The following is a 13,745-nucleotide window of genomic DNA, read 5'->3' on the forward strand; positions in this document are numbered from 1 at the left end:
TTGTTTCCATGGTAACCATTTTGTAATTTGTAGGAAAATGAAAGAGAACTTTGAAAGTTTTGAATTTCCTTACAAGTCGCTCATTCTGACTGACAAATATTAAAGAAATTTCAACTCTTATATTTTTTAATCTTAATATTTTATCATACACGACACTATGAATGTAACTGTTTTGAAATTCTCTTTAAAACATATTAGCTGTAAAATATATAGCATACATGTACAGATTAGTTTGATGTTCACTTTCATTGCTCAAATATTCATTTAAAATCTACATTTACTAAGCTTTAACACCCCCCCCCCCCTCCTCCCGCACACACACACATACACACAAAGAAGCTTTAGAAAATTCAACTTACATATTAAAAGCACTGCCATCATTTTATATATGAAGACTCAAGCTGTGTTCAAATGAGTTTGTTTTTCCTGACTGATAGTTTTAAACACCATCTGCATGAACCTCAAAGTTAACCTGTATCACCATGAACCTAAAAAAAAAATCAATTTAAAAAATGGTGCAATAATTAATCAGCATCAAAAAGCACCTAAAACATTCACAGACAGACATCAAACACACACAATCCTACAACATTCCCTGATGCCCTTAATTTGATATCAATTGAAAATTATGAATTTGCACTGATTAGTCTCAGCATTGTTAAATTACATGTAAATTAATAATACAGGTAAAAAGCATGTAACTGACAATAATTATACATTAGACAAATACATGTAATCCAGTTAATAAAATATAAAAAAAAAAAAAATGTTAGTGTGCATGTTCACACACACACTGCTTAACTTCTACACAACTGTAGCCTGACCGACTTCTTTGAAAAAATGCACATGTATGTCCTCGTTCATGTAATTCTATTCCATGAAAATAAAAGTTTTCATTTACAAATATTGTAATAAAGCATGGAAACCTCTTTTTTCTTTACCTCTTTCATAAAATGACAAATGCATATCACCTACATGCTGCAAGACTCTGCATTAGGTAGCATAGCTGCACTAAGCAGTGTTGATAACTTACTGCCATTCTACTTTCACTTTGACCTTGAACTTCACTGAATACTGATTCCGACCTCATTTCTGAACTTTTGTGTATTGATGATAAACAATAGTGGTGGATGTACTTCTAAAATAATTGTTCCTTTTCTAAATATCTATTAATGGCTCGGAATTAATAAATTGTATAGAATCGATACATTTAATTTACATGCTACATGTGTACACAATGGGAGATATGCGCATAAGCTGTCTGTTCCTAAAAGGGGGGGGGGGGGGGGTATTAACAAATCGATTTGTTTCAAAATATGTATAAACAAATTAAAATTTGCTTCTTTCATAAATTTAAACAATTGGAAATGATAGTAAACACCGAGTTCAAAACAAAGTAAAGTTCTGTGAGAATTTTCTCTTACCAATAGGCTTCACATATTGAAAAGAATTTTCTGGATTTTACAACATTTAACATCATAAGTCATACTACAGACTATGTAGTGACATTATGCCAAATTTCAGGAAAATTCAATCATTAATAAAGATTTTACAGCATGCACAGTTCTATATGCAAATTCTTTTAAAATGCTTCCATCTAGCCACAACTGCACCCAAATTTTAAGTCATCGGTTAGCCTATTAATGTACTTATACCATTTTTATTCTCTTTCATAATTTTAAATACATCAAGCAAAATCATAATCAAGCACTCATACGGGTCCATTTGTCTTATTTTAAAAAATCAATGCATTTTTGCACAAAATTTTATATCCCTCACCCTTGAATTCATTGTTTCTCCATGATTGACAAAAAAAATTAAGTTTACAAATACCCCGAAAGTAGTAAAAATAGAAAGTACTGATTATTTCCTGTCCATTGATGCATCATTCAGGAAAATTGGTATAGGAATAAAGAAGTTATAAGCCCTTATATTCTTGTAAACATTCATCTGTTTCAAAGCAATTTTTACGCCAATGCAAGGTCACTCATCTATGACGTCATAATGACATCATAATAATGGATTGCTTATTACACATGTAGTGTTACTTTTCCCGTATACTTTTAATTAAAGTTGAAATTAGAACTAAAATATTCATTATAACTATAAAATAACAAAAATACTTGCATGAGCAGATCAAATAAATAGTCTACAGAAAATGTTTTGTTTCCATGGTAACCATTTTGTAATTTGTAGGAAAATGAAAGAGAACTTTGAAAGTTTTGAATTTCCTTACAAGTCGCTCATTCTGACTGACAAATATTAAAGAAATTTCAACTCTTATATTTTTTAATCTTAATATTTTATCATACACGACACTATGAATGTAACTGTTTTGAAATTCTCTTTAAAACATATTAGCTGTAAAATATATAGCATACATGTACAGATTAGTTTGATGTTCACTTTCATTGCTCAAATATTCATTTAAAATCTACATTTACTAAGCTTTAACACCCCCCCCCCTCCTCCCGCACACACACACATACACACAAAGAAGCTTTAGAAAATTCAACTTACATATTAAAAGCACTGCCATCATTTTATATATGAAGACTCAAGCTGTGTTCAAATGAGTTTGTTTTTCCTGACTGATAGTTTTAAACACCATCTGCATGAACCTCAAAGTTAACCTGTATCACCATGAACCTAAAAAAAAAATCAATTTAAAAAATGGTGCAATAATTAATCAGCATCAAAAAGCACCTAAAACATTCACAGACAGACATCAAACACACACAATCCTACAACATTCCCTGATGCCCTTAATTTGATATCAATTGAAAATTATGAATTTGCACTGATTAGTCTCAGCATTGTTAAATTACATGTAAATTAATAATACAGGTAAAAAGCATGTAACTGACAATAATTATACATTAGACAAATACATGTAATCCAGTTAATAAAATATAAAAAAAAAAAAAATGTTAGTGTGCATGTTCACACACACACTGCTTAACTTCTACACAACTGTAGCCTGACCGACTTCTTTGAAAAAATGCACATGTATGTCCTCGTTCATGTAATTCTATTCCATGAAAATAAAAGTTTTCATTTACAAATATTGTAATAAAGCATGGAAACCTCTTTTTTCTTTACCTCTTTCATAAAATGACAAATGCATATCACCTACATGCTGCAAGACTCTGCATTAGGTAGCATAGCTGCACTAAGCAGTGTTGATAACTTACTGCCATTCTACTTTCACTTTGACCTTGAACTTCACTGAATACTGATTCCGACCTCATTTCTGAACTTTTGTGTATTGATGATAAACAATAGTGGTGGATGTACTTCTAAAATAATTGTTCCTTTTCTAAATATCTATTAATGGCTCGGAATTAATAAATTGTATAGAATCGATACATTTAATTTACATGCTACATGTGTACACAATGGGAGATATGCGCATAAGCTGTCTGTTCCTAAAAGGGGGGGGGGGGGGGGTATTAACAAATCGATTTGTTTCAAAATATGTATAAACAAATTAAAATTTGCTTCTTTCATAAATTTAAACAATTGGAAATGATAGTAAACACCGAGTTCAAAACAAAGTAAAGTTCTGTGAGAATTTTCTCTTACCAATAGGCTTCACATATTGGGTACAGCCCACTAATTGTTTTCCCATAGGCGGCAATGTTAACATTTCTTCACATAGCAATGTCCCTAATTTTCGTTCAGCATTGAGTGACCCCTCAAATCAAAGCACATCAAGTTGTCTTTCCTTGGTTAAAATCTCGAGGTGGCATGTCAGATTCGTTTTCCGGCAAAATGCGTCTGTCTGCGTTAACCTCTGAAAATGAAAGTGAAAGTAGGGGATTTCAAGACTTCTCACTGGTGTTATAATACATAAAATAATTCTGCTGATCTTCTTGATAAATTACATCTGCCAAGCTTTTTTGCAAGGGAACATACTCCTTATCAACAAGTATGAGGCTCAGTTTAATACCTTATCACAGTTTTTTTTACTCAGGTCTGCAAATTAAAGAACTTGTAATTTTTTCTGCACTACTTTCTTCTCCTACCGATTCTAAAAATAATTAGAGGTATGTACCCAATATGAAAAGAATTTTCTGGATTTTACAACATTTAACATCATAAGTCATACTACAGACTATGTAGTGACATTATGCCAAATTTCAGGAAAATTCAATCATTAATAAAGATTTTACAGCATGCACAGTTCTATATGCAAATTCTTTTAAAATGCTTCCATCTAGCCACAACTGCACCCAAATTTTAAGTCATCGGTTAGCCTATTAATGTACTTATACCATTTTTATTCTCTTTCATAATTTTAAATACATCAAGCAAAATCATAATCAAGCACTCATACGGGTCCATTTGTCTTATTTTAAAAAATCAATGCATTTTTGCACAAAATTTTATATCCCTCACCCTTGAATTCATTGTTTCTCCATGATTGACAAAAAAAATTAAGTTTACAAATACCCTGAAAGTAGTAAAAATAGAAAGTACTGATTATTTCCTGTCCATTGATGCATCATTCAGGAAAATTGGTATAGGAATAAAGAAGTTATAAGCCCTTATATTCTTGTAAACATTCATCTGTTTCAAAGCAATTTTTACGCCAATGCAAGGTCACTCATCTATGACGTCATAATGACATCATAATAATGGATTGCTTATTACACATGTAGTGTTACTTTTCCCGTACTTTTAATTAAAGTTGAAATTAGAACTAAAATATTCATTATAACTATAAAATAACAAAAATACTTGCATGAGCAGATCAAATAAATAGTCTACAGAAAATGTTTTGTTTCCATGGTAACCATTTTGTAATTTGTAGGAAAATGAAAGAGAACTTTGAAAGTTTTGAATTTCCTTACAAGTCGCTCATTCTGACTGACAAATATTAAAGAAATTTCAACTCTTATATTTTTTAATCTTAATATTTTATCATACACGACACTATGAATGTAACTGTTTTGAAATTCTCTTTAAAACATATTAGCTGTAAAATATATAGCATACATGTACAGATTAGTTTGATGTTCACTTTCATTGCTCAAATATTCATTTAAAATCTACATTTACTAAGCTTTAACACCCCCCCCCCCTCCTCCCGCACACACACACATACACACAAAGAAGCTTTAGAAAATTCAACTTACATATTAAAAGCACTGCCATCATTTTATATATGAAGACTCAAGCTGTGTTCAAATGAGTTTGTTTTTCCTGACTGATAGTTTTAAACACCATCTGCATGAACCTCAAAGTTAACCTGTATCACCATGAACCTAAAAAAAAAATCAATTTAAAAAATGGTGCAATAATTAATCAGCATCAAAAAGCACCTAAAACATTCACAGACAGACATCAAACACACACAATCCTACAACATTCCCTGATGCCCTTAATTTGATATCAATTGAAAATTATGAATTTGCACTGATTAGTCTCAGCATTGTTAAATTACATGTAAATTAATAATACAGGTAAAAAGCATGTAACTGACAATAATTATACATTAGACAAATACATGTAATCCAGTTAATAAAATATAAAAAAAAAAAAAATGTTAGTGTGCATGTTCACACACACACTGCTTAACTTCTACACAACTGTAGCCTGACCGACTTCTTTGAAAAAATGCACATGTATGTCCTCGTTCATGTAATTCTATTCCATGAAAATAAAAGTTTTCATTTACAAATATTGTAATAAAGCATGGAAACCTCTTTTTTCTTTACCTCTTTCATAAAATGACAAATGCATATCACCTACATGCTGCAAGACTCTGCATTAGGTAGCATAGCTGCACTAAGCAGTGTTGATAACTTACTGCCATTCTACTTTCACTTTGACCTTGAACTTCACTGAATACTGATTCCGACCTCATTTCTGAACTTTTGTGTATTGATGATAAACAATAGTGGTGGATGTACTTCTAAAATAATTGTTCCTTTTCTAAATATCTATTAATGGCTCGGAATTAATAAATTGTATAGAATCGATACATTTAATTTACATGCTACATGTGTACACAATGGGAGATATGCGCATAAGCTGTCTGTTCCTAAAAGGGGGGGGGGGGGTATTAACAAATCGATTTGTTTCAAAATATGTATAAACAAATTAAAATTTGCTTCTTTCATAAATTTAAACAATTGGAAATGATAGTAAACACCGAGTTCAAAACAAAGTAAAGTTCTGTGAGAATTTTCTCTTACCAATAGGCTTCACATATTGGGTACAGCCCACTAATTGTTTTCCCATAGGCGGCAATGTTAACATTTCTTCACATAGCAATGTCCCTAATTTTCGTTCAGCATTGAGTGACCCCTCAAATCAAAGCACATCAAGTTGTCTTTCCTTGGTTAAAATCTCGAGGTGGCATGTCAGATTCGTTTTCCGGCAAAATGCGTCTGTCTGCGTTAACCTCTGAAAATGAAAGTGAAAGTAGGGGATTTCAAGACTTCTCACTGGTGTTATAATACATAAAATAATTCTGCTGATCTTCTTGATAAATTACATCTGCCAAGCTTTTTTGCAAGGGAACATACTCCTTATCAACAAGTATGAGGCTCAGTTTAATACCTTATCACAGTTTTTTTTACTCAGGTCTGCAAATTAAAGAACTTGTAATTTTTTCTGCACTACTTTCTTCTCCTACCGATTCTAAAAATAATTAGAGGTATGTACCCAATATGAAAAGAATTTTCTGGATTTTACAACATTTAACATCATAAGTCATACTACAGACTATGTAGTGACATTATGCCAAATTTCAGGAAAATTCAATCATTAATAAAGATTTTACAGCATGCACAGTTCTATATGCAAATTCTTTTAAAATGCTTCCATCTAGCCACAACTGCACCCAAATTTTAAGTCATCGGTTAGCCTATTAATGTACTTATACCATTTTTATTCTCTTTCATAATTTTAAATACATCAAGCAAAATCATAATCAAGCACTCATACGGGTCCATTTGTCTTATTTTAAAAAATCAATGCATTTTTGCACAAAATTTTATATCCCTCACCCTTGAATTCATTGTTTCTCCATGATTGACAAAAAAAATTAAGTTTACAAATACCCCGAAAGTAGTAAAAATAGAAAGTACTGATTATTTCCTGTCCATTGATGCATCATTCAGGAAAATTGGTATAGGAATAAAGAAGTTATAAGCCCTTATATTCTTGTAAACATTCATCTGTTTCAAAGCAATTTTTACGCCAATGCAAGGTCACTCATCTATGACGTCATAATGACATCATAATAATGGATTGCTTATTACACATGTAGTGTTACTTTTCCCGTACTTTTAATTAAAGTTGAAATTAGAACTAAAATATTCATTATAACTATAAAATAACAAAAATACTTGCATGAGCAGATCAAATAAATAGTCTACAGAAAATGTTTTGTTTCCATGGTAACCATTTTGTAATTTGTAGGAAAATGAAAGAGAACTTTGAAAGTTTTGAATTTCCTTACAAGTCGCTCATTCTGACTGACAAATATTAAAGAAATTTCAACTCTTATATTTTTTAATCTTAATATTTTATCATACACGACACTATGAATGTAACTGTTTTGAAATTCTCTTTAAAACATATTAGCTGTAAAATATATAGCATACATGTACAGATTAGTTTGATGTTCACTTTCATTGCTCAAATATTCATTTAAAATCTACATTTACTAAGCTTTAACACCCCCCCCCCCTCCTCCCGCACACACACACATACACACAAAGAAGCTTTAGAAAATTCAACTTACATATTAAAAGCACTGCCATCATTTTATATATGAAGACTCAAGCTGTGTTCAAATGAGTTTGTTTTTCCTGACTGATAGTTTTAAACACCATCTGCATGAACCTCAAAGTTAACCTGTATCACCATGAACCTAAAAAAAAAATCAATTTAAAAAATGGTGCAATAATTAATCAGCATCAAAAAGCACCTAAAACATTCACAGACAGACATCAAACACACACAATCCTACAACATTCCCTGATGCCCTTAATTTGATATCAATTGAAAATTATGAATTTGCACTGATTAGTCTCAGCATTGTTAAATTACATGTAAATTAATAATACAGGTAAAAAGCATGTAACTGACAATAATTATACATTAGACAAATACATGTAATCCAGTTAATAAAATATAAAAAAAAAAAAAATGTTAGTGTGCATGTTCACACACACACTGCTTAACTTCTACACAACTGTAGCCTGACCGACTTCTTTGAAAAAATGCACATGTATGTCCTCGTTCATGTAATTCTATTCCATGAAAATAAAAGTTTTCATTTACAAATATTGTAATAAAGCATGGAAACCTCTTTTTTCTTTACCTCTTTCATAAAATGACAAATGCATATCACCTACATGCTGCAAGACTCTGCATTAGGTAGCATAGCTGCACTAAGCAGTGTTGATAACTTACTGCCATTCTACTTTCACTTTGACCTTGAACTTCACTGAATACTGATTCCGACCTCATTTCTGAACTTTTGTGTATTGATGATAAACAATAGTGGTGGATGTACTTCTAAAATAATTGTTCCTTTTCTAAATATCTATTAATGGCTCGGAATTAATAAATTGTATAGAATCGATACATTTAATTTACATGCTACATGTGTACACAATGGGAGATATGCGCATAAGCTGTCTGTTCCTAAAAGGGGGGGGGGGGGTATTAACAAATCGATTTGTTTCAAAATATGTATAAACAAATTAAAATTTGCTTCTTTCATAAATTTAAACAATTGGAAATGATAGTAAACACCGAGTTCAAAACAAAGTAAAGTTCTGTGAGAATTTTCTCTTACCAATAGGCTTCACATATTGGGTACAGCCCACTAATTGTTTTCCCATAGGCGGCAATGTTAACATTTCTTCACATAGCAATGTCCCTAATTTTCGTTCAGCATTGAGTGACCCCTCAAATCAAAGCACATCAAGTTGTCTTTCCTTGGTTAAAATCTCGAGGTGGCATGTCAGATTCGTTTTCCGGCAAAATGCGTCTGTCTGCGTTAACCTCTGAAAATGAAAGTGAAAGTAGGGGATTTCAAGACTTCTCACTGGTGTTATAATACATAAAATAATTCTGCTGATCTTCTTGATAAATTACATCTGCCAAGCTTTTTTGCAAGGGAACATACTCCTTATCAACAAGTATGAGGCTCAGTTTAATACCTTATCACAGTTTTTTTTACTCAGGTCTGCAAATTAAAGAACTTGTAATTTTTTCTGCACTACTTTCTTCTCCTACCGATTCTAAAAATAATTAGAGGTATGTACCCAATATGAAAAGAATTTTCTGGATTTTACAACATTTAACATCATAAGTCATACTACAGACTATGTAGTGACATTATGCCAAATTTCAGGAAAATTCAATCATTAATAAAGATTTTACAGCATGCACAGTTCTATATGCAAATTCTTTTAAAATGCTTCCATCTAGCCACAACTGCACCCAAATTTTAAGTCATCGGTTAGCCTATTAATGTACTTATACCATTTTTATTCTCTTTCATAATTTTAAATACATCAAGCAAAATCATAATCAAGCACTCATACGGGTCCATTTGTCTTATTTTAAAAAATCAATGCATTTTTGCACAAAATTTTATATCCCTCACCCTTGAATTCATTGTTTCTCCATGATTGACAAAAAAAATTAAGTTTACAAATACCCCGAAAGTAGTAAAAATAGAAAGTACTGATTATTTCCTGTCCATTGATGCATCATTCAGGAAAATTGGTATAGGAATAAAGAAGTTATAAGCCCTTATATTCTTGTAAACATTCATCTGTTTCAAAGCAATTTTTACGCCAATGCAAGGTCACTCATCTATGACGTCATAATGACATCATAATAATGGATTGCTTATTACACATGTAGTGTTACTTTTCCCGTACTTTTAATTAAAGTTGAAATTAGAACTAAAATATTCATTATAACTATAAAATAACAAAAATACTTGCATGAGCAGATCAAATAAATAGTCTACAGAAAATGTTTTGTTTCCATGGTAACCATTTTGTAATTTGTAGGAAAATGAAAGAGAACTTTGAAAGTTTTGAATTTCCTTACAAGTCGCTCATTCTGACTGACAAATATTAAAGAAATTTCAACTCTTATATTTTTTAATCTTAATATTTTATCATACACGACACTATGAATGTAACTGTTTTGAAATTCTCTTTAAAACATATTAGCTGTAAAATATATAGCATACATGTACAGATTAGTTTGATGTTCACTTTCATTGCTCAAATATTCATTTAAAATCTACATTTACTAAGCTTTAACACCCCCCCCCCTCCTCCCGCACACACACACATACACACAAAGAAGCTTTAGAAAATTCAACTTACATATTAAAAGCACTGCCATCATTTTATATATGAAGACTCAAGCTGTGTTCAAATGAGTTTGTTTTTCCTGACTGATAGTTTTAAACACCATCTGCATGAACCTCAAAGTTAACCTGTATCACCATGAACCTAAAAAAAAAATCAATTTAAAAAATGGTGCAATAATTAATCAGCATCAAAAAGCACCTAAAACATTCACAGACAGACATCAAACACACACAATCCTACAACATTCCCTGATGCCCTTAATTTGATATCAATTGAAAATTATGAATTTGCACTGATTAGTCTCAGCATTGTTAAATTACATGTAAATTAATAATACAGGTAAAAAGCATGTAACTGACAATAATTATACATTAGACAAATACATGTAATCCAGTTAATAAAATATAAAAAAAAAAAAAATGTTAGTGTGCATGTTCACACACACACTGCTTAACTTCTACACAACTGTAGCCTGACCGACTTCTTTGAAAAAATGCACATGTATGTCCTCGTTCATGTAATTCTATTCCATGAAAATAAAAGTTTTCATTTACAAATATTGTAATAAAGCATGGAAACCTCTTTTTTCTTTACCTCTTTCATAAAATGACAAATGCATATCACCTACATGCTGCAAGACTCTGCATTAGGTAGCATAGCTGCACTAAGCAGTGTTGATAACTTACTGCCATTCTACTTTCACTTTGACCTTGAACTTCACTGAATACTGATTCCGACCTCATTTCTGAACTTTTGTGTATTGATGATAAACAATAGTGGTGGATGTACTTCTAAAATAATTGTTCCTTTTCTAAATATCTATTAATGGCTCGGAATTAATAAATTGTATAGAATCGATACATTTAATTTACATGCTACATGTGTACACAATGGGAGATATGCGCATAAGCTGTCTGTTCCTAAAAGGGGGGGGGGGGGTATTAACAAATCGATTTGTTTCAAAATATGTATAAACAAATTAAAATTTGCTTCTTTCATAAATTTAAACAATTGGAAATGATAGTAAACACCGAGTTCAAAACAAAGTAAAGTTCTGTGAGAATTTTCTCTTACCAATAGGCTTCACATATTGGGTACAGCCCACTAATTGTTTTCCCATAGGCGGCAATGTTAACATTTCTTCACATAGCAATGTCCCTAATTTTCGTTCAGCATTGAGTGACCCCTCAAATCAAAGCACATCAAGTTGTCTTTCCTTGGTTAAAATCTCGAGGTGGCATGTCAGATTCGTTTTCCGGCAAAATGCGTCTGTCTGCGTTAACCTCTGAAAATGAAAGTGAAAGTAGGGGATTTCAAGACTTCTCACTGGTGTTATAATACATAAAATAATTCTGCTGATCTTCTTGATAAATTACATCTGCCAAGCTTTTTTGCAAGGGAACATACTCCTTATCAACAAGTATGAGGCTCAGTTTAATACCTTATCACAGTTTTTTTTACTCAGGTCTGCAAATTAAAGAACTTGTAATTTTTTCTGCACTACTTTCTTCTCCTACCGATTCTAAAAATAATTAGAGGTATGTACCCAATATGAAAAGAATTTTCTGGATTTTACAACATTTAACATCATAAGTCATACTACAGACTATGTAGTGACATTATGCCAAATTTCAGGAAAATTCAATCATTAATAAAGATTTTACAGCATGCACAGTTCTATATGCAAATTCTTTTAAAATGCTTCCATCTAGCCACAACTGCACCCAAATTTTAAGTCATCGGTTAGCCTATTAATGTACTTATACCATTTTTATTCTCTTTCATAATTTTAAATACATCAAGCAAAATCATAATCAAGCACTCATACGGGTCCATTTGTCTTATTTTAAAAAATCAATGCATTTTTGCACAAAATTTTATATCCCTCACCCTTGAATTCATTGTTTCTCCATGATTGACAAAAAAAATTAAGTTTACAAATACCCCGAAAGTAGTAAAAATAGAAAGTACTGATTATTTCCTGTCCATTGATGCATCATTCAGGAAAATTGGTATAGGAATAAAGAAGTTATAAGCCCTTATATTCTTGTAAACATTCATCTGTTTCAAAGCAATTTTTACGCCAATGCAAGGTCACTCATCTATGACGTCATAATGACATCATAATAATGGATTGCTTATTACACATGTAGTGTTACTTTTCCCGTACTTTTAATTAAAGTTGAAATTAGAACTAAAATATTCATTATAACTATAAAATAACAAAAATACTTGCATGAGCAGATCAAATAAATAGTCTACAGAAAATGTTTTGTTTCCATGGTAACCATTTTGTAATTTGTAGGAAAATGAAAGAGAACTTTGAAAGTTTTGAATTTCCTTACAAGTCGCTCATTCTGACTGACAAATATTAAAGAAATTTCAACTCTTATATTTTTTAATCTTAATATTTTATCATACACGACACTATGAATGTAACTGTTTTGAAATTCTCTTTAAAACATATTAGCTGTAAAATATATAGCATACATGTACAGATTAGTTTGATGTTCACTTTCATTGCTCAAATATTCATTTAAAATCTACATTTACTAAGCTTTAACACCCCCCCCCCCTCCTCCCGCACACACACACATACACACAAAGAAGCTTTAGAAAATTCAACTTACATATTAAAAGCACTGCCATCATTTTATATATGAAGACTCAAGCTGTGTTCAAATGAGTTTGTTTTTCCTGACTGATAGTTTTAAACACCATCTGCATGAACCTCAAAGTTAACCTGTATCACCATGAACCTAAAAAAAAAATCAATTTAAAAAATGGTGCAATAATTAATCAGCATCAAAAAGCACCTAAAACATTCACAGACAGACATCAAACACACACAATCCTACAACATTCCCTGATGCCCTTAATTTGATATCAATTGAAAATTATGAATTTGCACTGATTAGTCTCAGCATTGTTAAATTACATGTAAATTAATAATACAGGTAAAAAGCATGTAACTGACAATAATTATACATTAGACAAATACATGTAATCCAGTTAATAAAATATAAAAAAAAAAAAAATGTTAGTGTGCATGTTCACACACACACTGCTTAACTTCTACACAACTGTAGCCTGACCGACTTCTTTGAAAAAATGCACATGTATGTCCTCGTTCATGTAATTCTATTCCATGAAAATAAAAGTTTTCATTTACAAATATTGTAATAAAGCATGGAAACCTCTTTTTTCTTTACCTCTTTCATAAAATGACAAATGCATATCACCTACATGCTGCAAGACTCTGCATTAGGTAGCATAGCTGCACTAAGCAGTGTTGATAACTTACTGCCATTCTACTTTCACTTTGACCTTGAACTTCACTGAATACTGATTCCGACCTCATTTCTGAACTTTTGTGTATTG

General features: G+C 31.3%; 1 long non-coding RNA gene across 4 annotated transcripts in view; it reads right to left on the reverse strand.

The window, feature by feature from the left end:
• LOC133177161 (uncharacterized) overlaps window positions 1–13,330 on the reverse strand; it is a 32,351-nt gene extending 19,021 nt beyond the window's left edge. For all 4 annotated transcript variants that reach the window (XR_009719622.1, XR_009719623.1, XR_009719624.1 and 1 more), the window contains exons 1-6: window positions 12,995–13,330; window positions 10,377–10,505; window positions 7,760–7,888; window positions 5,142–5,270; window positions 2,521–2,649; window positions 360–488 (exon numbers count right to left, since the gene is read on the reverse strand). This is a non-coding gene — a long non-coding RNA (uncharacterized LOC133177161). The remainder of the gene's footprint in view (window positions 1–359; window positions 489–2,520; window positions 2,650–5,141; window positions 5,271–7,759; window positions 7,889–10,376; window positions 10,506–12,994) is intronic.
• Window positions 13,331–13,745: the final 415 nt, after the last annotated feature.

Source organism: Saccostrea echinata, unplaced genomic scaffold, assembly GCF_033153115.1.
Source record: "Saccostrea echinata isolate AGI-Se365-2 ecotype Australia unplaced genomic scaffold, CSIRO_AGI_Sech_v1 ptg000088l, whole genome shotgun sequence".
Classification (NCBI taxonomy): domain Eukaryota; kingdom Metazoa; phylum Mollusca; class Bivalvia; order Ostreida; family Ostreidae; genus Saccostrea; species Saccostrea echinata.